Source organism: Dama dama, chromosome 33 (assembly GCF_033118175.1).
Source record: "Dama dama isolate Ldn47 chromosome 33, ASM3311817v1, whole genome shotgun sequence".
NCBI classification, from domain to species: Eukaryota; Metazoa; Chordata; class Mammalia; order Artiodactyla; family Cervidae; genus Dama; species Dama dama.
The window spans coordinates 54,060,640-54,085,126 of NC_083713.1; the positions used below are offsets into that span (position 1 = coordinate 54,060,640).

The 24,487-nt window shown below is 36.8% G+C and overlaps 1 protein-coding gene across 4 annotated transcripts in view; it reads left to right on the forward strand.

Annotated features, from left to right (window-relative positions):
• The window catches only part of GTDC1 (glycosyltransferase like domain containing 1), a 406,950-nt gene that overhangs the window by 139,216 nt on the left and 243,247 nt on the right, over window positions 1-24,487 (forward strand). The gene's annotated exons all lie outside the window — the stretch shown is intronic.

A 24,487-nucleotide genomic window follows, 5' to 3' on the forward strand; every position in this document is an offset into this window, starting at 1 on the left:
GAAAATCCTGTGAAAAAACTGGTGGAAAGTACTCCACTCTTCTACAATACCTAGGATTTGAAAAAGAAAGATTGGACCACTTAATGCAGTATACTCACTCTGCCTGTGTAAACTTCCTTCCACGTAAAGAACCCAGGCAGGTGTTATTAATAAAAAAAATAATAATAAAAAACCCTTCTATGTTAAATAAGGATGCTATTCTGCCAGCTTTGAAGCTCACACATACTCTCTAACTTATCCCAGCTTTCGCTCATCTGGTCTTTAAATGGCTCCTTTCATGTGGTCAGCCCACGAGTCGTGCGTACTGCCGCTCAATCACGCCACTGTGCGTCGCCATCATGAGGGTGGTTTGCATGATTTGCATTTCCTGTGCTGTTTGAGCTTCAATGAGCTCCAAGCGCCACGTATGAAGAAACCACTGCCAAATAATGCAATGATTTTAGTCAAACCAGATGAGCTTGTGCTGGAGTCAGGCTACCAAGTGGAGTGGGGAGGGGAAGGAGGTTGCCAGGATTTCCTTTAAAAAAGGATTCCTCAAGATGTCCATACATGCAAGATGTGAATTTCTTAGCAAATCTGGCTGTGGACTATAAGAAGGTTACTTTTGGAAAGATAGGTCTGAAGTGCTATGATGAATAACCATGTATATGCTACTCTTAGAAAATTCAGTGTTTTAGATTTTAGTATTACATCATGCTGCCAATGTAATTATTTATTATGACAATAATTTTGATGACGTTAATTTTCTGACCATACAGAGTTAAATTTAGTAAAAATTAAATTAAAGACTGATTACTTATCTGCTTGTCCTATTAGAAAAAAAACCAAACTTGTATTTTATTTTTAAGAAATGATAGATAAATGCTGTTGGACAACTATTGCAGAAACGGTTTAGTAGTGGGCCAATGAATAGCTACTAAAGTGGGGAAGGGGGGCGGGTGGGGGGAACATGTACCAGATACTAGTCTTCACGAAAAACATAGACAGATGGGGAGACAGACCTATATGATGCCACAAATAGATGAATATCTTGTAAGGATTTCAAACAAATGTTGAAAGATCCAGTGAAATTTTAAAAGTTGGTTTAAAAGTATATCTTGTGCTTATAAATAAGTGTGTTTATTCTGCTTACCTGAAACCCAACCTGTAAATTGTTTACGAAATATTTTATCAATATTAAGCAAAAATAATGCATACTAAAACTATATATAATGGCAAAGATATTAAAAAACTTCTCAATAATAGCATTGACTTTAATTTTTCTTAAATACACTCAGTTATGGTGTTATTAATGTTGTTGTTGAATTGCTGAGTTGTGTCAGACTCTTTGTGACTCCATGCGACTCTTTGTGATTCCATAGCCTGCCAGGCTTCTTGTCCATGGGATTTCCCAGGCAAGAATATGGGAATGGGTTGACGTTTCCTTCTCTATGGGATCTTCCTCACCCAGGGATCAAACCTGCATTGGCCTGCATATTCTTTACCACTGCGTCACTGGGGAAGCCTAAACTTGAGCAGTAATTGCGTTAACCATTAATTAATACTGTCTTAAAGATCTCCTGTTCTTGTATACAGACAACTGAAAGATAGTCTCTTTTCCTATATAATATGTACTTCATAAAAATGCACCATGTAACTAGCTGTGGCTGCTACCGTGTAGTTTTAGTTCAGTACCAGTTCACTAGATTATATCCTAGCAGCTAATCAGTGTCCATCATGCATGCCCTGCTACAGTTTTAAGATATTCTAAAGAGGAAGCTTCAAAGCCACAGGTACTTTAATTATGTTTGTTCAGAAAAGGTATGCAATTTAGGTGAATGAAAAAACAAAGTATTGTTAGAGCTCCCACAAAGTGGTTTTGCATATTGCATGTATTATGCAGTTGTCTAAGCCTGAAAACATTTTCGTGTGATGAGAATTGGAGTGTTAAAGGACCAGTCTTTACTACCTTTTAAATTCTCTTTTCTGCTTTTTTTGTTCCATTTTTTTAACGCTAATCTTACTTTGATATGACTTCATCCTTATCTAATGCTCAGTTTGGCACTATTGAATTGTCGCTAGATTATCTGCCATGGGAAATCTTGAACCAGGGAGCACTTTTTTCCAAGAACCTGAATTTGAAGGAGAAAAACTTTGCACTCCAGAGCTCTTTCACGTTTTCAACTTGATATGTTCACTGATAGTATTGGAATGTTGTATCTTAAGTAATGTCATAGCAGTTACATAGATTATCAAAGTTAGTTTTGCTTGCTTGGTAAATTAGCTTTTAGAGCATTGAGCTTATTGTTGAAAATTTTAGTTTTATGTAAATATACTTGAGTAACGAATAATATTGTACCAACCTTTCTTTGAGCATTTTTCTTGGTTACTTAGTTCCTAAGAAACTATTTCTTGAATCTAAAAATAAGTTATATTTTTAGACGCTTAATCCCATGGGGGAAAGGAACACATTTTGCATCCCTTGTCTTTAATTTATTAAACAATTCTGTAATGCACTCTGTGCAGAGATCATGAAAACCACTGGCACACATTTTTCTGACCTCACAACATAAGCTGTACTCTTGTGGCAATCCCGGCAAATGTGTTTATAAAGATTCCAGCAATAATAGTCTTGTGACTAAATAAGAAACAGAAGCTAAAGCTAAGACCAAACAGATACCTATCGGTTTCCTTGAGTTTAATCTGATTAAAAATGGCTCTCAAAAACATTAAATACAGTGTCATGTCAGAGAGGCGGTATATGATAAATATAGTTCATGACAGGAAATCGTTATTAAATCAGCATTACTAGTGAATCTGTTATGGAAATTTCCCTGTAATTTAGTTAAGATTCCCCTCTTTTTCACCTCCAGTGCATCACTATACTTTTCTGCTTTAATGTCAGGTATATAATTTTCTATTGACCGAAAGGCACTTTTCCTACTTTTAAATACCATACATCTTTATTGTTATCACTAATCAAACATGACCTGGCTCTTCATTTCAACTAGAAAAAAAATGATAGGCAGAGGAAAAGAGAATCCATACTGGCTGCTGGTCACCATGACCTAAATACCACAGACCTCAAGGCAGCAGCCACCTGGCCCTTCACAAGGTCAAACAGTTGTTTTGAATGAGAAACGCAGCAACTTGGTTGAATCCCAGCTTATTGATCGCTATGTGAATTTAAACATAATTATTATTTGATGTTAAAAAAGTTGAGAACTTCATACCTAACATTATCCCATCCTCTCTACTGTTTGCTTTGAAGAGATACTGGTACAGTGTTAGTCAATATAACTCATGTATTTGTAGCTAAACTCTGAGTACTCTAATATTTTAATAGTTCAGAAAGCATTTTTTAAAAAGAAATATTTTTACAAGGCAAGAGGATTATTTGGCTGACTTACATTAATGAAACATTTTGGCACATGTTAAAGATTTCATCAAGCTATTACAACCACCCCCAAAAAATCTTGGTTTCCATTTAAAATGTCACCAATGTGGAAAAAATACCATCAATCAAGTTGCATATCTTCTAACTGAAGGGGGGAAAAAAAAGTTAAAAAAAAGTTAAATAAAAGAAACAAACTGTGAGCTTCCAGTGAATTTTTGGCTTCCCTTAAGGAATTCTGACTTAGATATGGTCAGTTATCTGTGGCCTTAAGATTATCTTTTTTCCTCTTTGTTCCATTGTATATTTTCATCTTTGGAGGAATAAATCTATGGAGCAATATTCCTAACTTTATGCTTTTCTAGTCAGACTCTGGGAATGCTTCAGTTTTTGTAAGTGAGAACAGTAAAAATTATTTTTCTGAAGAAACATAGAAATCCCACTTTATAACAAAGAACTACAAAATTGTATATCACTTTTTTCTTCTCTGTTTAAAATTATTCTTATGATTTAGTGTGAACAAAGACCCCCATCACAGGAAACTTAAATACTAAGTCCTTCTTATGAGTTTAATCCAGGAAGAAGCCTGTGTGCAGATTGTGGGAGCAGAAGTGGGATTCTTATGCATTAAAATGTAGCCCCTCTTCCAGCATTATGTGTGGAAAACTAAGTGGCTGTTACCTAATTATGCTCTCTGAATTCTGTAGGTGATTCTTGTCTAGCGGTCTTAAAAGTGTTGGTGGCTCAATCATGTCTGACTCTGTCTCTGTGGACCAAAGCCCACCAGGCTCCTCTGTCCATGGGATTTCCCAGGCAGGAATACCGGATTCGGTAGCCATTCTCTTCTGCAGGGGATCCTCCCAGGTCAGGGATCAAACCCGGGTCTCCCACATTGCAGGCAGATTCCTTACCATCTGAGCCAGGCTTTAGGCCTTTCTCTAATCTCTTATACTATCAGGAGCAATTCACCTTTGAGGCTGGCCAAGTGCCCTAACTCCCTCTGTGCTCATGTATACACAGAGTAAGAGTTGGCTACTATTAGTTACTTTGAGGAACATTCATCTTCATTGCATCATGCACCTGGTATAGAAAAAGATAACTAAACCACATTAGAAAGTCAAGATTAAAATGAAAATATTTGGATGTTTGGCATCAAATGTGCTAGTAGCATGCATGCAACTCTACAATAAGATCACGTGTGTATTACAATATAGTTTTTTCACAGTAATACTACCACAGTATTTTCTAAATTTCCTCATCAATGGTTTATTTATAAGCCATGCCAGAGATCACTATAATAATAACATACTATCCCCCATAACCATTCTATATAATAGGAAAGCTTCAGTAAAGTGGCAGTGAATATTCTCCAAATAATTGTGCAAGCAAAGCATAATTATATTCAATTAACATAGATGAAAATGGACTGGTAGAGATTAAGTTATTTGTGCAAATTTAGGCCACTTTTAAGTGGCAGGTAGAAGAGAAAAATCCAGGTTTTCTGGCTTAATCTCTTTCTATTCTGTTGTTAACAAAGGAAGTTTTTGTATTACCTGAAAATGAAAGGACTGTTTCATCCAGAAGTTAACAAAGGTACTGTTGCTGTTAGTGACATTAATCCAGGAGACTTTTAGTTCAGGCACTCCGGCTGGTTGAGGGTAATCTGAAAGACCAAGTATGTTTATTTAAATATTTGCTTACTCAAGATACCAGCTTTGATGACAATTAATGAGGGCAACTTTGGGGAGAAATAACATGTTCCTCTGACTCTACCTTCTTTTTACCGGGCAGCCAGAAGTCATAGTTTGGGAATAGGAAGAGATGTTTGGGAACACAAATTTGTTGTTTAGTTGCTAAGTTGTATCCGACTCTGTGTGACTCCGTGGACTGTAGCATGCCAGGCTCCGTTGTCCATGGGATTTCCCAGAGTGGGTTGCTACCTCCTTCTCCAGGGGATCTTCCCAACCCAGGGATCAAACCTGCGTCTCTCGCATTGGCAGGCAGATTACTTACCACTGAGCCACCAGGGAGGCCAGAGCACAAATTTACAAATCAAAACAGTGGTCCTGCAGGATAAAACATGGACCAACATACTGCATAATTTCAACCTGCATATTCATGGCTGGGCATAGATGGGCAACAGTGATCAAAGCAAGAAGCTAGTATCCTGTGGAAACAATGGTAATAGAGACAGAGCTTTTTACCTTAGTTGTTGTTGTTCAGTTGATAAGTTGTGTCTGACTCTTTGCAACCCCATGAACTGCAGCACGCTGGGCGGCTCTGTCCTCCACTATCTCCTGGAGGTTGCTCAAATTCATGTTCATTGAGTCGGTGATACTATCTAACCATCTCGTCCTCTGCCTCCTCCTCCTTCTTTTGCCTTCAGTCTTTCCTAGCATCAGGGTCTTTTCCGATGAGTTATCTTTTCACATCAGGTGGCCAGAGTACTGGCGCTTCGGCTTCAGCATCAGTCCTTCCAATGAATATTCAGGGTTGGTTTCCTTTAGGACTGAGTGGTCTGACAGCTCCTTGCTGTCCAAGGGACTCCCAAGAGTCTTGTCTAACACCACAATTCAAAAGCATCAATTCTTCAGTAACAACATATAATAGCATTTATAAAGTACCTCACAGTTTACATATGTCTGTGTGTTCGCATTTGATCTTCAGAGCAACCCCTAAACAGTGGGTAAGCATGAAAAATCTTTTACAGCTCAAGTTCAGAAAAGTTGCAATTTGCCCAAGGTATCCATTGGGAAATATTAGAGTTAAGACTTGAATCCAAGACTTCTAATGTAGCAAATGCCTTTACCCCCTCCTCCTTTATTATATCAGTGCCTTTGTTTCTCAAATAAGATCCATTTTATTCCTTCCTTTTCCTCTCTCTCACAAAAATATATGCAGGGTACTGTGCAGTACTGGGTGAACTTAGCTGAAGAAAATAGTTGTGTTCCCTACCTTTGTGGAACTTAGTCTGCACTGCGTAGGATTCGCCAGTTGGTATGATAGCCACATGTGGCTATCGAGTCTGCGAAATGTGGCTAGTCTGAATTGAGCCATGTCTGTAGCTGTAAAATACACATGAATTAAAAATGTTTAGTTCCAAATAAAGGAAAATTTTTCATAGTTTTATGTTGATTATATATTGATAATATTTTAGTTCTCTTGAGTTAAAATATATTATTAAAATTGATTTCACCTATTTTATTTTCCACTTTTTCAAGGACTACTAGAAAATTTTAGTAGTTATTAGAAAATTTTAAGTTTATAGATATCTCGTACAATAATGGTTCACATATTTTCATTGGATAGTAAACCATGACCTATGAGAAAGTTACTTCCTAGGGTATATTCAGCCAATTAGTACTTCTTTGGTTAATTTTTTATATAGAAACATTTGGACCCTTTGAAATTTGTCCTTTTGCATCCTGGACTAGATCCCAGTTTATTTCTTCTCTAAATGGCTACCAAATTGACTCAACACTGTGTATCGGATTGTTCATCCCTGTTTTGAAAGCTACCTTTATCACCATGCTAACTCATTGTGTGTTCTATGTATTTCTGGACTCTGTCTTCTTTTTCATTGATTTGTGTCTATGTTTGAACCAATGTTATACTTTATATATTTGAGATTTTGAAATATCTTAAATGTCTGGTAGGGTTAGTTTCTATCTCCAATTGATCCTCACCCCCCTTGCCCTGCACAAGTCCTGGTTTTCTTGGCTATTGCTTTTTCATTCTTTATCTATGAAAATTAGAATCCATTTATCTAGTTTAAAATAAACAAAAACAACCTTTTTAATTGTGATCAAGATAAACTCAAAGAGAATTGATGTCTTGTTTCCTATCTAAGGTGTTGGTACAGTTTACCATTTATACAAATCATCCTTGAGTACCTTCAGTAATACTTTAATGTTTTCTTCATAGAGGTTTTACATGTTTCTTAACTTTATTCCTAGGAAATTTTATTTATGTACATATGTTTTGCTATTTATGCAGTATTTTCTTTTAATACTTATATATGTTTATATATATTATAATAATTTTATAAACATTAATTTTATACTCTGTAAGGTTACTAAATTCTCTAGTTGTAGTAGTCTTGAACTTTCTAATCTTATCCACAAATATTGATAAATTTATCTGCTTTCCAGTTTTTTTATACCTTTCATTTTTTTGGTCTAATTTTATTGATGAATTCCTGTAGCACAGTGCTAAATAATAGTGACAATAATGAGTATTTTGTCTTGTTGCTGACTCTAATATTTCCTCTTCTTAAGTATGATGCTGGCTTTTAAGTTGAACTGAACATATTATAGTAAAAAAGAATCATGGATTCTCATTTTAAGAACCAAAGTTTTATTGAATTTTGAAAAGAATAGTTAAATTTGGTTAAATGCCTACTCATGTTTATGTGATTTTTTTTCTTTTAAAAGTGCTAAAATGATGGATCTTATTGATTTACTAATACTGAACCATGTCTGTATGTTTGGAAAGAGAATAACTTGTTCATGATGTTTTATTCTGTTTTCAGTTCTTGCTAGATTACTTTGTTAATACTTTATTTCAGATTTTGGCATCTGTTTTTAAGTGAGATTTACCCATTTTTGTATACCCACTTCATAAAAATAAAATAATTTGGGAGTTCCTCCACTCCCTATTTGACTTCCCAGGTGGCTCAGTGTTAAAGAATCCACCTGCTGATGTAGGAGACACAGGAAATACAGGTTCGATCCCTGGATCGGGAAGATTCTCGCAGAGTAGGAGATGGCAACCCACTCCAGTATTCCTGCCCAAAGAATCCCATGGATGGAGGAGGTTGGAGGGCCACAGTTCATGGAGTCCCAAAGAGTCAGACGTGACTGAGTGAGTGAGCATGCACACCATCTCCTGTTAATACTAGTTTAAAAAGAAATGGACTTATCTAACCTTTAAAATTTTGATAGAATTCCTCTGTGAAACCATATGAGATTAGTGCCTTATTTTGAGGTGAGGTGGTGGTGGTGATGGTTGGTTATTGTTTAGTCAATAAGTCACGTCTGACTCTTTTGTGACCCTGCCAGGCTCTTCTGTCTGTGTGATTTCCCAGGCAAGAATACTGGAGTGGGTCTCCATTTCCTTCTCCAAGTGATCTTCTTGACCCAGGGATTGAACATGGATCTCTTTCACTGCAGGCATATTCTTTACCACTGAGCCACTGAGCAAGTCTGGTGGTGGTGATGGTGGTGGATTTTGTGGAGGAGCAACTTCCTCTTTTTCTTTTATGGAAATCTGTTTTTTTTTTTGTCTGTTTTATTTTTTCAGATTCTCTACAGTTGATCCTTGAACAACATGGGTTTGAACTGTGCAAGTCCACTTGTATGAGGATATTTTTCAGTAGTAAATTCTATCGTACTACGTGGTTCTTATTTGTTTGAATGTGAGGATGTAGAAAAACCTCAGGTATGGAGGCTCAACTGTAAGTTATACACACATTAACCCCTGAGTTGTTCAGTGCTCAACTGTACTTTCTCTGAGGTATTTAAAAAAAAGAAAAATAAAAAAAATGTTCTTCCTATAGAATTGTGTGTGTGTGTGTAGTTCCTTTGATGTTTAGGAAGGTTTACATTTTTACGCTATTGTCTACCTTCATAGTTATACTTTTATATGGTACCCTGAATTTTCTAATTCTTGAGATAGTACCTATTTGTTATTTTTAATGAATAATGATAAAATTAGTGTGTCTTCACTTTCTTGTCTGGGCTTTCCTTGTGGCTTAGCTGGTAAAGAATCCGCCTGCAATGTGGGAGACCTGGGTTTGATCCCTGGGTTCGGAAGATCCCCTGAAGAAGGGAAAGGCTACCCATTCCAGTATTCTGGCCTGGAAAATTCCATGGACTATAGTCCATTGGATTTCAGGGAGTCAGACATGACTGAGCGACTTTCACTTCACTCACTTTCTTGTCCATTGTTCTTTTTCTACCATCTGATTTTGAAATTATTGTTTTTTTTAACCAATATACTTATGCATATACTTCTATTGTTTGATTTGTAAGCTTTCATTAGTATCTGAACACTAATAGCTATTATGGTTAAGGCAAGAGGTGAATCTGCTCTTGCACCCAAATTTAGTTTTCTCCCTATAGTTGCATTTTGTCTACGTGGTCAGAGGAAATACCTTTCATATTCTATTTTGCCACCTCAGTTCCCACATTGGTTTTGGTTTTAGTTCTGTGGTTAAATGTATTTATTGAAGGACTTCTGCTTTCATCCAATATGAAATAGCAGTAATGAGATTTACTTTTCCATCTGAAACAAAAAATGGACAAAATATATATGAAACCATTTAAAACCCCAGACATCAATCAACAAAGGGCAATGACCCCTGAGAAAGAGCAAAGAAATGAGGTGAGCTTGATGATTACCCAGAGTCTTTTGCCTTGGGAGAGTTTCTAAACCCAGATACAAGGAGGAGGAATCCAGGGAGAAACTGGTAGGACCACTGGCATTGAGCTAGAGATAAGAGTCTGGATAGATTAAAAAAAGAAGCTAAAAACAATGCTGGAATAGACAGAGCTGCTCAAAGAGAGAATCCTGGAGATCTGTAGAGGGTCCCAGTTGATCATTCATCTGAGTGCAAATTGCACATGCATGGGAATGTTAGGAATCTCGAGGCCAAAGCAAGAACCATCTGAGAAAACTACAAAGAATGATGCCTGTTACTCACAAAAGGTCAGATATAGTGCCCATTTTCAACAACCATGCTGGAGAACCTCCTAATTCGGTCAGGGCTGTGGTCTCGACTGAGACTCACCCTGGGAAGGATCTATTTCCAAACTCACATGGTGGTTGGTTGTATTCACTGTCTGTGAGCTGTTGGAATAAGGGTTTTTGTTTCTTGCTTGCTATTTCCCAGAGACCACCCTCATTCTCTTGCCATGTGAACTGTCCTAACATGGCTGCTTGTATCCTTACAACTCTTCTTGAAAGGAAAGATGATACAATCTTATGTAGTATAAGCACATACATTTGGTCACCTTCTGTTGTTTAGAAGCAAGTAGCTTGTCCTGCCTGCACTCAAAGGGAGGGATTCATAAAGCATGAATACAAGGAGGTGGATCATGGGGGCTACTTTAGAATCTGTTGTCTATAGGTGGTGTTGAGGAGAATATCTTAAAAGCATCTGGATTAAAAAAAAATCAGTATGAAGTTATGTAGACTTCTCATTGGAAACATCTTAAGGAGAAGACAGGGGAGCAACATCTTCCAAGCACTGAAAGAAAACCAGGAACTATCAACCCAGAATTCAATACCCAGTGGAAATATCACTCAAAAAACAAAGGTAATAGAGATGGTCAAAATAAAACAAGTAAATCCTGGAGATGTACAGCATCATGACTATAGTTGGTCATACTGTATTATATATTTGAAATTTTCTTAGAGAGTAGATCTTAAAAGATCTCCTCATAAGAGGAAAAAAGAATTGTAATTATGTGTGATGATGGGTGTTAAGTAGACTTGTTTTAGTGATCATTTTGTAGTCTATCAAATTATTATGTTGTATACCTGAATGTATACATTTTTAAGAAATATAAAACAACTAAGATATCCAAAAGTAAAATAAAGAGTTTTACTAAAACAGGAGAAAGAATTAAGAAGGGAAAAAGAAGCAAGTAAGAAGCTTCATTTGGCATCATTTAGGGCATTACCTTTGCCAGCACTACCTTCATTGAATTTTTGATTCCACCAGAGTCATAAATCTTAGGTGAGCAGTATATATCTATCTTCTGTTTCCTCCAAATCTGGGGTGGTGTGTACATATATTTCTGCATGCCTAATTTACTAGTAGGTGGTGATGATCAAGTCAAAGTACATATCTCAATTATTTTGAGCAATTTTATTTTCCACTCTTTTCCTTATTAAGATAACTTTTCTCAGGAGCAATGAGTTTTCTAATTCGAGCTTCTAAACAGGTCCTTTAACTGGACAATCATTTGAGTGTTTCATGATTAATTGAGAATAGTATTTAAACTATTTAAATTATAATAACTTAAATTGTTAAAATAAAATAAAATGATTTTAATTGACTTTAAATAATTTATATTATTTAAATTAATGTTTAGGATTGATTTTCAACCTTTTAAATACAACTATGGTTTAGTTTAAAAAATATTTTTATTTTTTGACTGACAGTCTCAATTCTAGTTTCCTTAAGTTCTAGTAGGAAAAAAAAATAGCACTTATGCTTTCCCTCTGATAACATTTTTTTAAATAAAGTTTCTGTAATCCTTAATCTTACACTGGGTATGTGAAAATACTTCAAAAACTCTGGGGACACATACAATTTTAAAGTATATTTTTAGAATCATAATTTTTAACTTTGTGTCAAAAATAGGTAGTTTTGGTTTTCAAAATGCCTACTGTAATGAAGATTTTATCTTGAAGAACCTACTTTTTTGTACTTTGCAAGAAACTGCAAGTTTCTGGTATCTGTGATCTGCTTTTTGTTCCAGTCTAATGGCTCTATTCCTCAAATTATTTGGTCTCCCACTTTATTAATTTTATTCTTGGATCTTTGGAGGCCATCTTTATCATGATGAATTCCAATATTGCTCTAGTGATTTTTGTTGTTATTGTTCAGTTGCTAAGTTGTGTGCAATTCTTTGAGACCACACAGACTGCAACACGTCAGTCTTTCCTGTCCTTCACTAACTCGTGGAGTTTATTCCAACTCATGTTCATTGAGTTGGTGATGCCATACAACCATCTCATCATCTGTTGCCCCCTTCTCCTCCTTTGCTCAATCTTTCCCAGCATCAGGGTCTTTTCCAGTGAGTCGGCTCTTTACATCACGTGGACAAAGTATTAGAGTTTCAGCTTCAGCATCAGTTCTTCCAGTGAATATTCAGGACTGATTTCTTTTAGGATTGACTGGTTTGATTTCCTTGCAATCCAAGGGACTCTCAAGAGTTCTCCAGCACCACAATTCGAAAGCATCTGTTCTTCAGCACTCAGCCTTCCTTGTGATCCAACACTGAAATCTGTACATGACTACTGGAACAACCATCACTTTGAATATATGGATCTTTGTTGCCAAAGTGATGTCTCTTTTAATATGCTGTCTAGGATTGTCATAGCTTTTCTCCCAAGGAGCAAGCATCTTTTAATTTTGCAGCTGCAGTCACCATCCTCAGTGATTTTGGAGCCCAAGAATAGAAGATCTGTTACTGTGTCCACATTTTCCTCATCTATTTGCTATGTAGTGATGGGACCAGATGCCATGGTCTTAGTTTTTGAATGTTGAATTTTAAGTCAGCTTTTTCACTCTCCTCTTTCACCTTCATTAAGAAGCTCTTTAGTTATTCTTCACTTACTGCCATTAGGGTGGTGTTATCTGAATATCTGAGACTATTGATATTTCTCCCAGCAATCTTGATTCCAGCTTGTGCTTTATCTAGCCTGGCATTTCATGATGTACTCTGCATATAAGTTAAGTAAGCAGGGTGACAATATATAGCCTTGACGTACTCCTTTCCCAGTTTTGAGACCATCAAGTTTTTCCATGTCCAGTTCTAACTGTTCCTTCTTGACCTGCATACAGGTTTATCAGGAGATAGGTGAGGTGGTTTGTTATTCCCATCTCTTTACGAATTTTCCAGTTTGTTGTGATCCACACAGTCAAAGGCTTTCACATAGTCAATGAAGCAGAAGTAGATGTTTTTCTGGAATTCCCTTGCTATCTCTATGATCCAGTGGATGCTGGCAATTTGATCTCTGGTTCCTCTGCCTTTTCTAAATCCAGCTTGTACATCTGGAAGTTCTCAGTGCACATATTGCTGAAGCTTGGTTTGAAAGATTTTGAGCATTACCTTGATAGCATGTGAAATGAGTGCAATTGTGCAGTAGTTTGGACATTCTTTGGCATTTTCCTTCTTTGGGAAGTGGTTTTAAGTGTCTGTGATTTGTACTATCTCAATGTGTATCACAGGAAACATTTTGCTAAAAATATTTCATCCAAATATTGATATATTCAGCACTGTTTTAATTGACTGCCTATCAACCCAAAGAATATTATTGATTTACTCCCTAAAAAAAGCCAGTTTTCTGCATAACTATATTATATAAAGATTTTTATTTGCATTAATCAGAATTTGGGCTCTGTTATTTTGACGCTGGTAGGATTGAGAAGGTTAGAGATCTTCCTAAATGTTAGAAGTCTTTTAATACTGTCATGAATCTTTAAAAACAAGTCACCTGGTCAGCCCAGACCGCTTAACATAATATGTGATGAAGAGGTTCAGAAATATGTAGTACAATCAGGAATTCAGAGCAGGGGGTCATTTGTTTTCATGGAGGCGTTGGCATCTGACTCTACTGGGGGTAAAATTGGGGTGGACATGGACGAGCAGCCAGACATAATGATCTTGGAGAGCATATACATATGTGTCCTTTGTCTGACTCAGGAGTGTCAGCTTTGCTGTCAGCATCTGGAAGACTATGGGAGGCTAACTTGTTAACTTGCAAGTAGGGCAAAACCTCAGACCCTTCACTGATTTTGACCAAAAGATGATTAGAATTATCAGCAAAGAATTATGTATGATCATTGGAAAGTAATGCAACTGTCCAGTAATAAGGTAACCATCTAGTAAAATATAGTACATTCATATCATAGAATATTAATTCCATAATTCTTAAAAATCATTTTATATAAAGATTTAAAGATTTGGAATATACTCATGAAAATGTTAAGTAAAAATTATATAATGAAAATGGTCCACATAGTACCATGTCAATTTTGTCAAATGTGTTTCCATGTTTACGAAAAGGAATAACATAGGTTTTCTTCTTTTCTTTTTCTATTTGTATATTTTCCAAATTATTCTATAATGATTATATCTTACTTTTATAATTAGTAAAAATACACATTACTAAATGTGAAGTCAAACTGAGGGATTTGACTTGGTATTGGCTTGGCCAAAACTTCATTTGGGTTTTCCCCTAAGGTGGTCTGGAAAAATCCAAACTAACTTTTTGGCCAACCCAAAATAATAGGCAGAGTAGATATTGTATATATTCTTGAGAGGACAGTAATATGATGATACATTTAAAACACTGCAATGAAAGAGCTGTTTTTTATTAAAATGCACGTGTACAATATAACTGAAAACCATTAAAACAAAAACAAAAATAAAAAATCCAAGTTATAACAGGGATAGAGGAAACATGGGTATTTTAGATATTCTAATTTAAGGAAACTTAATCCATTTCAACAAAAAACTAAGCTCTTCAAAGCCTCTCATTGTCTAATAAAAAGGAATTAAGTCAGTTAATCATAAGAAACAATGTTTGCATACTGAAGTGCTGAAAGATGAAATGATCTTATTTCTGACATTTGCTTTAAAATATTCCAGCAAAAAATAAATAAAAATAGAGTGGGAAGGAGGGTTGAACCAACTTTGGCAAAAATTTTAATGGCTGTTAAAGTTGTGTGCTGGATACATGGGGGCTTATCATGCTGTCTGTTTTTGTATGTTCTTGGAAGTTTGTCTAACAAAAAATTAACAATATGTCACTAATTTATATAGTTTTAAAACAATGTCTCTTAAGTTGGACTGCACATTGGAATCCTTTAGGAACATTAAAAAGTGCCGACGCCTGGGAGCCTCCTGGTGGTTTGGTGGTTGGGATTCGGTGATTTCACTGCCCAGCTGCATGGTGCGAAGTTGCTTCAGTCACGTCCAGCTCACTGTGGCCGTATGGACTGAAACCCGCCAGACTCCTCTGTCCGTGGGAGTGTTTAGGCCTGGGTTTAATCCCTGGTTAGGGAACTGGGATACCACTAGCCCCATAGATTAGTGATGCCGGAATCCCACCTCCTCTGATTCTAATTTACTAAATTTTTTGTTTGTTTGTTTGTTTTTATTCTTTAGTCATTCAATTACATTTTATTTATTTATTTTTTTTCCATTTATTAGTTGGAGGCTAATTACTTTACAGTATTGTAGTGGTTTTTGCCATACGTTGACATGAATCAGCCGTGGATTTACACGTATTCCCCATCCTGATCCCCCCTCCTACCTCCCTCCCTACCCCACCCCTCTGGGTCTTCCCAGTGCACCAGCCCCGAGCACTTATCTCATGCATCCAACCTGGGCTGGTGATCTGTTTCATCCTTGATAATATACATGTTTCGATGCTGTTCTCTCGAAACATCCCAACCTCACCTTCTCCCACAGAGTCCAAAAGTCTGTTCTGTACATCTGTGTCTCTTTTTCTGTTTTGCTAACTTTTGAGTATGACTTGGGCATCAGAAATTTTTAAATCTCTCAGGTGATTCTAGTGTGGAGCTCATACTAAAACCCATAGTTCTAAGGGGGCTTAGGTAGATCTTTATTATAAGGGATATGAATATAATAATGGATATTTTTTGCAGCATTTCTTTGAAAAAAATGTGGATATGTTTTCTGTTACATTGGTTCATGGAACATCCTTCAGTGAAAAGGGCAATTAGGCTAATAATTTTTTTTTTTATAAAGATAGCTCTACCAGAATAAAATAGTGGAGGTACATAGCTTAATGATTCTTTCACTTGATAGTAAAAATGATAAAGTTTCAGTGACCGTAAGGAATGGATAATGAACACATCTCTTTCAAATATTGATTGAGTAAGAAGAGGCCTAGCTGATGTAGAGAGCATAGTTTTTTGGTTTTTTTTTTAAGTTTTAACATTCTATGCATTTTTTTTAAGATGTTAGTCCCTCAGTTGTGTCTGACTATTTGTGACACCCTGGACTGTAGCCCACCAAGCTCCTCTGTTCATGAAATTCTTCAGGCAAGAATACTGGAGTGGGTAGCCATTCGCTTCTCCAGGGGATCTTCCCGACCTTGGGATTGAACCTGGGTCTCCTACACTGGAGGCAGATTCTTTACTGTCTCAGATAGCAGGAAAGCCCTATAAATTTCTCTAGGTAATTCTTATTCATTTTAGAGAACTAAAAAGAATACTTAGAGATATAGAAGGGAATAAGTATCCATTGTCCATGGCCAATACTGAAAATATTTTATAACATTTGATTTCAAATTTATTTTAATTCTCTATTTAAAAATTTCAAACATAAATATAGTGATAGCAGCATAAGTCTCTAAGTTCCTGTCACTCAACTTCAATAATTGTCAACTCATGATGGGTTCTTTCTCATCCGTGACCCTCTTCTACTTTATTCACCTCTCACCTATACAGGATTATTAATATTTTGAAGCAGATCTTGTTTATCATATCATTTTACCTATAAATATATTAGTATGTATTAGAGCAAATAATCTTCAGGTCAGTAGCACGTATCTAAGGTATTGGTATTCTGTGCCTACTGAAAGAAGATCCATATGCTACGGTTCCTAATTTTGTAGTTGCCAAAGATGGTGTTGTGTTATAAAAGTTAAAATCTGGCTTATATTTTTGAGCTGCAGAAGGATCTGCTGGCAGGGCCAAGACTTTTCTCAGAAAGCAACTCTGTCAGTTTAAACGATGAAATAGGTAGTAGACTGAAATACAAGAAACCCAAGGTTCTACCCATTAATCAGCCTTTAGTTTAGAAGATTTAGAGGATTAGAATTACCTAATGTTTTGTTTTAAAATAACCTAAATTGGTCTCTCGCTCTGATTTTCTTCAGAGCCAGGTAGTTTTTCAAAGGGTTTGGCAGATTGAGTTAGTCACAGTATGTTTTGGTAAAATTAACATGGAGGCAATATGTTACAAAGGAGTCGAAGACAGGGAAATCATTTAAGAGGGCACTCAGTTTTTGTGGTCTGAGCTGAAATAAACTCAGTGTTGGAGGGTGGGAGAAGAGGCAAATTTAGCATCTTTATTTATAGTAAAAATTAGTATGGCTTGGTGATACTTGGTTATGGGAGTTAAGAGTAAGGGAATAATCAAGTATGCCTTCAGCCCTACCCTAGGGATGTAAACATATTTCTATGCTCTTGGGAGGATGAGTAAAGTTGAGAAGGGCTAGAAAAGATGAGGGAAGAAGAGGATGAGTTAGCCCAATGTTAATATACTGTGTTGAAAATAAGAGTAAGCAGGCATTTTTTTTTTGGGGGGGAGTCCACTGGAAATAGAGGACTTTAGTTCAAGTGATAGATGAAAGCTAGAGATCTGCATTTGAAGATCATTCATGAAGTTGTAAGGATGATTGTGTTTTCACAGGGAATATTTGTTTAAGGAGGAGAGCTTGTGGCTAAAAACAGATCCGTTCAGTAGTTCTAATGGATGGGAATAGAAATAGGGATGAATTCATCTAGAATACATAAATTAACCGGATTGACCATCTGTGTTACAGGAAAAGGGAAGGAATGCTTACTGCAGAGACTGGGAGGGCACACTGTCTCGCAAAGGGAATGAATATAATGCCAGAGATATGCACAAAGATTTATGAAAATAAAATCTTGGTAGAATGACTCAAAGTGCCCAGGGCAGGAGCTCCGAAGCTTATGACAGGATGTGTTTGACAGGGAAATAGGAGGACATGGTGTTTCAGTGTTTCATGCAGAGCCTGAGACATGTGCTTGGGGCAATGGTGAGGAGTCTGTTGTGGCGCGAGGACAGGATACAGGGTGGAGGGAATTCAGGACACTTGGTTCTGAGATGCAAGAACTAGGAAACCACTTGTGGGGTCTGAAGAATATTAGAATCACCATTAACATAGAAGATGAAATCATGTTTGACTTTAGCATGAATGAATAGAGCATAACATAAATTTATGGTATTTGCTTGTTTATCAAGCAGTTACTGTCATGATAAAGTGCTGTATGTTCACTTTAATTTGTATTCATTTTGTTCATATCAAAATTTTGATATATGATAATGTGACCAAAGCAAAGATTTAGTGTGTATTTATGTATATATTATTATTATTATATATGAGCTTTCTTGGTGGCACAGATGGTAAAAAATCTGCCTGCAATGCAGGAGACCTGGATTTGATCCCTGGGTCAGGAAGATCCCCTGGAGAAGGGAATGGCTACCCTCTCCAGTATTCTTGCCTGGAGAATCCCATAGACAGAGAAGCCTGGTAGACTATAGTTCATAGGATCTCAAAGTTGGACATGACTGAACGACTAACACACACACACACACACACACACATGTTCAGCATGTTATTTATCAACAACCAGGAACTGGGGATACGAAGATGGGAGAATGAGATAAAGTCTCACTTTCAAGATCTTGGATGACTAGTTGAAGACAGATAAGAAAACAATTATATTTTTTTGGGTACATGCAAAGATATAGGAACATTGAAGAGGAGGACATAATCCAAGTCAAGGGTTGGCTAAAGGATTTAGGAAACCTCCTTGGAGGGGTGATGGCAGCTGATTCTTTGGTGATGCTAAAGGAGTAGTGGGTTAATTTGAGAAGGGAGCATGAGATAGTGGCATACCATACTAATTAGGTAGCAGTTAGCAAAGACACAACCTGATGTGTGTAAGGAACCATAGTCATTTTATTCTTGAAGCTCAAAGTGTGAGATTGGGACAGGAGAGGAGCTTGTAGATCTAGGTGGAGATCAGTGCAGGTTGACATTTCACACATCCTAATTTAAGGGACTTGAGTTTTATACAGTGGAATGAATTGGCTGGATTTTGCCTTCTTGATATGTGCCTCTTATAGCCAGGTATAGAATGAACTTGTTGGGAAGTCAGGCTTGGAAATAAGAAGGTTAGTTAGGTAGATTTTTCAGTAAACAGGCTTCACTATGTAAAAGAGAATAAGGATGAAATTGAAAGTACAGATTTCAGAAATATTCAGGAAATGGACAGAATTCATTAATTGGTTATTTATGGACATCTAGGGAGAGTGAGTAAAAGGGAAGAATGACTCAGGGTTCTGGTTTGGTGGGTGGGTGGTTGTCAACTATAACAATAAATACAACAGAAGAACATATTCATTGGATTAGATGATGGGTTCTGTTGTGGACCTTTTGAATTTTAGGTGCCAATGGGCTTTCCCTAGAAAGATTTCCAACAGATGGCTAAATATGTGAAGGTTAGGTGAGAAGTCTGGGTTTGAAATCCAAATCTGGGAGCCATTACCAAATAAGCGGCACTGAAACTCTAAGATTGGACATTCTCTTTAGTGTCAGCATCATGTTCATAAACAGTATGAATATGCTATGTGTACACTGATCAAACTGTCCCAGAGCCAAAATGTGGAAGAACTCTACTTAACCTTGTTTAATTTGCTTAACTTTGAATTGACCTGAAACATACTTTTAAAAATTGAAAGAATTTCCTGTCTGTTCAGTGGTTAAGGCTCTGGGCTTCCACTGCAGGGCCCATGGGTTTGGTCCCTGGTTGCCAAACTTGGGTCCTGCATGCTATGCAGTGTGGCCAAAAAAAAAAAAAAAAAAATTGAAGAACAAACATAACCAGAATCTTTTATAAACATTATTTACTTTTCCCCTGAATTTTAATCCTAGCATCAAAGTAGCATATCAAAATATCATTTGAATTGAATTGATAGCCCATTTACTTGGAGTTCTTAGAATTGGGTGGCTAGTGTATACAGAACACTGAATTCATTGCAAAAGACTTCAAAGGCAGTCCATATAATGATTTTGGCAATAAAAAGATTTTAATTTTTCCTCTCCCACCTCAAGCACAAGTCATCGATGTAGAAAAATTACTCCCAGATGAGTTTACAATTGCCAGTAATCCAAAATTTAACCAAATTGGATCATCACACACTGTGTTTGGAAGGAAGACTGACAAAATGTTCTTTTAGTAGATTCTAGGAAGTGTAGGATTTAACTTAACTATGGTGGCCCTGGAAAATGGTTATTGCCTAAAGATAGGAGTAATTAAGTCTAATGCTCTTCGTTTGTAGGAGAATTTTTTGATAATAATTTTGGTAAGTGTTATCTTATGAAAACAGAAAATAAAAGAGCATAAGCTATAGAATGAGGAATATAGAAACTCACCAGTTTTGTAGTATTTTGAACTTCATTTAATTGGAATCTCATTCCCTATACAGTACTGATTAATAGTAATGATAAATAGTTTCCAATACTTAAGTACTTCTTACAGTGTGCTAGTTGCTGGTCTAAACACTTTATATATCACCATACCACCCTGAAAGAGGAATACTGTTATCAGCCACCTTTAACACATGGGATACTGAGGCAAACAGAGGGTAAGCCAACTTGCCCAAGATCACATAACTATTAGTACTAATTGGTGGAGCAGATATTCTGCCCTCAGAGTTATGGTAGATTCAGGAAGACTGCCCTTAAAATCTATGGTAGACCCAGATAGTCTGCCCTCCTAGTCCATGGTAGACCCAGGCAGTCTGCTCTCTGAGTCCATGGTAGACCCAGGAAGACTGCCCTTAGATTCCATGGTAGACCAGATGGTCTACTCTCATAGCCCATGGTAGGTGGGCCAAGATAGTCTGCCCTTAAATCCCATGGTAGACCTGTGTAGTCTACCTGAAGAGTAAGTGGTGCACTCAGGTGGTTTGCCTTCAGAGTCCTTGCTGTTAATCACAATCCTAGTTTAAATGATCATAAATGCAACTGATAAATAGTATATCTATGCATTGTGGAGTTTTTCAAAGTATGGAGATGACATAATTCTGACGCCTTAAAAAGTACAGTCTCTGGCACTGTTTCCCAAATAGTTTGCTTTGTAACACACCACAATAATGCTTTTAATTTTCTCTACTGTTGTGTAAAGGTAATATTGCACATATTCTTTATGTTTAAAAATAAAGGGAATTTTAAAAAATAAATTTAAGTTGTCTCTTCAGGTTAACTGTATTTTTGAGTGATATACAAATTAGCTGTAGAGATTATCAATTTTAGGAGACTTTTTTGAGGACTTCAGTGTCCTTATAAAAGCATAAGGTATATTCTTTGCTTTTTTACCCAGGAAATATATTGTAAATGGAAATTAATTTAATCAAATAATTCAAAAGGTGCCAGGCATGCATGCATTGAAAGTTTTATTATTAATGCTATTCATTTTTTTAATTATAAAAGTAATACATACAGTCACAGGATATAACATTTGGAGATAAAATATGAAAATCCATAAACCCAGCAGCTATTATGCCTTATAGTCTTATTTCCTTATCGTCTTCTCCTGTGTATCTAGTCTTACATTATTGTAATAATAGTATATTTATAATTTTGTACTTTAAGAAGTTTTAATTTTACTCCTTAATATTATCGAAGATCCTTTTTTTGGTAAAAATAGAGTACTAATTTGTTGTTTGAATATGTTTTCATGTTATGGGGTTACTTTGTAGTCTGTACTAAGTTTATATATTATAATTCAGAAAACTTTTTGGGTTATTCTCCTCACCTTTATCTCTGTTCCAAGCCTTGGCTTTCCTCAGCTAGGTCCACCGATGCCCCCTACCTGCAGGCTGAGTCTTGCACGGTACCTGAGCCATTCTTACCTGAGTCAGCAGATACATCTTTAGCTTCAGACCCGCTGATGTGACTTGGAGTTAGCTTTATCCACCCCAGATCTTAGACTCTTTTGCACAGCTGTTTATAATCCTGCTTTCTCTCGGCTGACCCTCCACCCTACACATCCCTCTGCTGCCAATTGCCATGGGATCAGCCCTGGGCGCTTACTTTGTTGCTTTCCCTTCATCTCTTCTCATCCTTCAATTTCCAGTTATAGCTGAGTTGGCCAGGCTTCTTCTCCTTGGTACCCACTTCTCTCCAGTTATTCTCCTTCATCCTGTAGTCTCCTTCTAGGCATTTTTGACCCCTTTCTTACTTCCTGCCACTTGCGTCCCTTCCATATTCCCAGTCAGACGTAGTCCCTGCCACCTGAACAGGATTTTCCAGGCTTGCCTCCTTAATTCTGATTGAGACTTCTCCTTGGAAACTTTATTCTTCTGCTTTATTTATTGAATTCAACTTATGTCTTGCCTAAGTTATGCTCTTTGGACCAAGTTCCTTTGACCGGCCCACCGTTTTCTTAGATGGCAGGTGCTATAGGCGATCACATTGCCCCTGACGTGTGCTGTGTCCTGGGGCCAGTCCTCTGCCTGTCTCTATTTTCTTACCATGTCAACCTCTGTTTCAGAGACCTGAGACTACTCAGGACAATGTCAGCAGGATGATTTCTGCAAAGACAAATTACTGTGTAAAATCAGGAGAGTAAAAGATGAATTTTAATGCATATGGAAAAAAAATGCATTCACTGACTTTTGTTAAATCTCCTCAGAACCTTTTACATCTGAACTATTATATCACTTGAAGGAAAAAGGAACAACTGTCTATGTCACATCCAGACATCTTTGTACTGTGTAGGCTCTAGATGCATTGCGTGTTGTGTCTAGATTTAACATGACTATAACACATGAAATAAAAGAATCCATCAATACAGACTAAATTAAAATTGGAGTTGCATAAAGAGAATCTATGGTGAGCTGTCTTTGAGTTGCCTCATTTATTCTTATTGATGAATTTTCATAAGTTACTCCTTGAATAAATTATCCAAGAATCAGTGCGTGATTTTCTTTATATATTACTTCATATTTGTATAAAGGTCCTGCCATAATAAAATCTTATGATGATTATGGTTTTTGCCATTTGGATGGACTAGATGCTTTTTTATAATGATTAGTGTTTTTGCTCTCCTGTTGGACTGAATTTTTCATTTACAATTTATATAATAAAGTGAAACAGCATTGCAAGTCTACTATTAAAAAGGCTCAATAATTCTTTCATTTTTTCAGCTCTAGGTACTGTCATATCCTTTCCTTCTTCATCATATACATAACTGACCATATCAGCAACATGGTCACAGTACACAACTCCTTTCCTCTAAGATATCAAATTGAGAAATTTTCTTTAACTTCGATCTCCTGACATTATGCCATTCTTTTTTTTTTTTTTTTTCTTTTTTTCTTTTTTTTCATTATGCCATTCTTATTCTGACTTATCTGTGAATCACAGGGCATGGTCAGTTACATGATGCAGTGAGCAAGGAGGGTCTATAATAAATGTGCCATTTCCATGGTATCAGTTTAGTTCAGTTCAGTCACTCAGTGGTGTCTGACTCTTTGCGACACCATGGACTACAGCACTCCAGGCCTCCCTGTCTATCACCAACTCCCAGAGCTTGCTCAAACTCATGTCCATTGAATCAGTGATGCCATCCAACCATCTCATCCTCTGTCGTCCCCTTCTCCTCCTGCCTTCCATCTTTCCCAAAATCAGAGTTTTTTCTAATGAGTCAGTTCTTTGCATCATGTGGCCAAAGTATTGGAGCTTCAGGCTTCAGCAATAGTCCTTCCGATGAATATTCAGGACTGATTTCCTTTAGTATTGACTGCTTTGATCTCCTTGCATTTCAAGGGACTCTCAAAAGTCGAGAAGACTTAACACCACAGTTCAAAATCATCAATTCTTCGGCATTCAGGTTTCTTTATGATCCAACTCTCACATCCATACATGACTACTGGAAAAACCATACTTTTGACTATACAGACCTTTGTTGGCAAAGTAATGTCTCTGCTTTTTATTATGCTGTCTAGGTTGGTCATAGCTTTTCTCCCAAGGAGCAAGCATCTTTTAATTTCATGATTGCATTCAACATCTGCTGTGATTTTGGAGTCTCCCAAAATAAAGACTGTCCCTGTTTCCATTGTCTCCCTATCTATTTGCCGTGAAGTGGTGCACCGGGTGTCATGATCTTCATTTTTTGAATGTTGAGTTTTAAACCAGCTTTTTTTACTCTCCTTTTTCACTTTCATCAAGAGGCTCTTTAGTTCCTCTTCGCTTTCTGCCATAAGGGTGGTGTCATCTGCATATCTGAGGTTATTCATATTCTCCCGGAAATTTTGATTCCCAGCTTGTGCTTCATCCAGCCCAGCATTTCACATGATGTACTCTGCGTATAAGTTAAATAAGCAGGGTGACAATATACAGCCTCGATGTGCTCCTGTCCCAATTTGGAACCAGTCCATTGTTCCATGTCCAGTTCTAACTGTTGCTTCTTGAACTGCATATAGATTTCTTAGGACGAAATCAAGTTGGTCTGGTATTCCTATCTCTTTAAGAGTTTTTCACAGTTTGGTGTGATCCACACAGCCAAAGGCTTTAGTGTAGTCAATG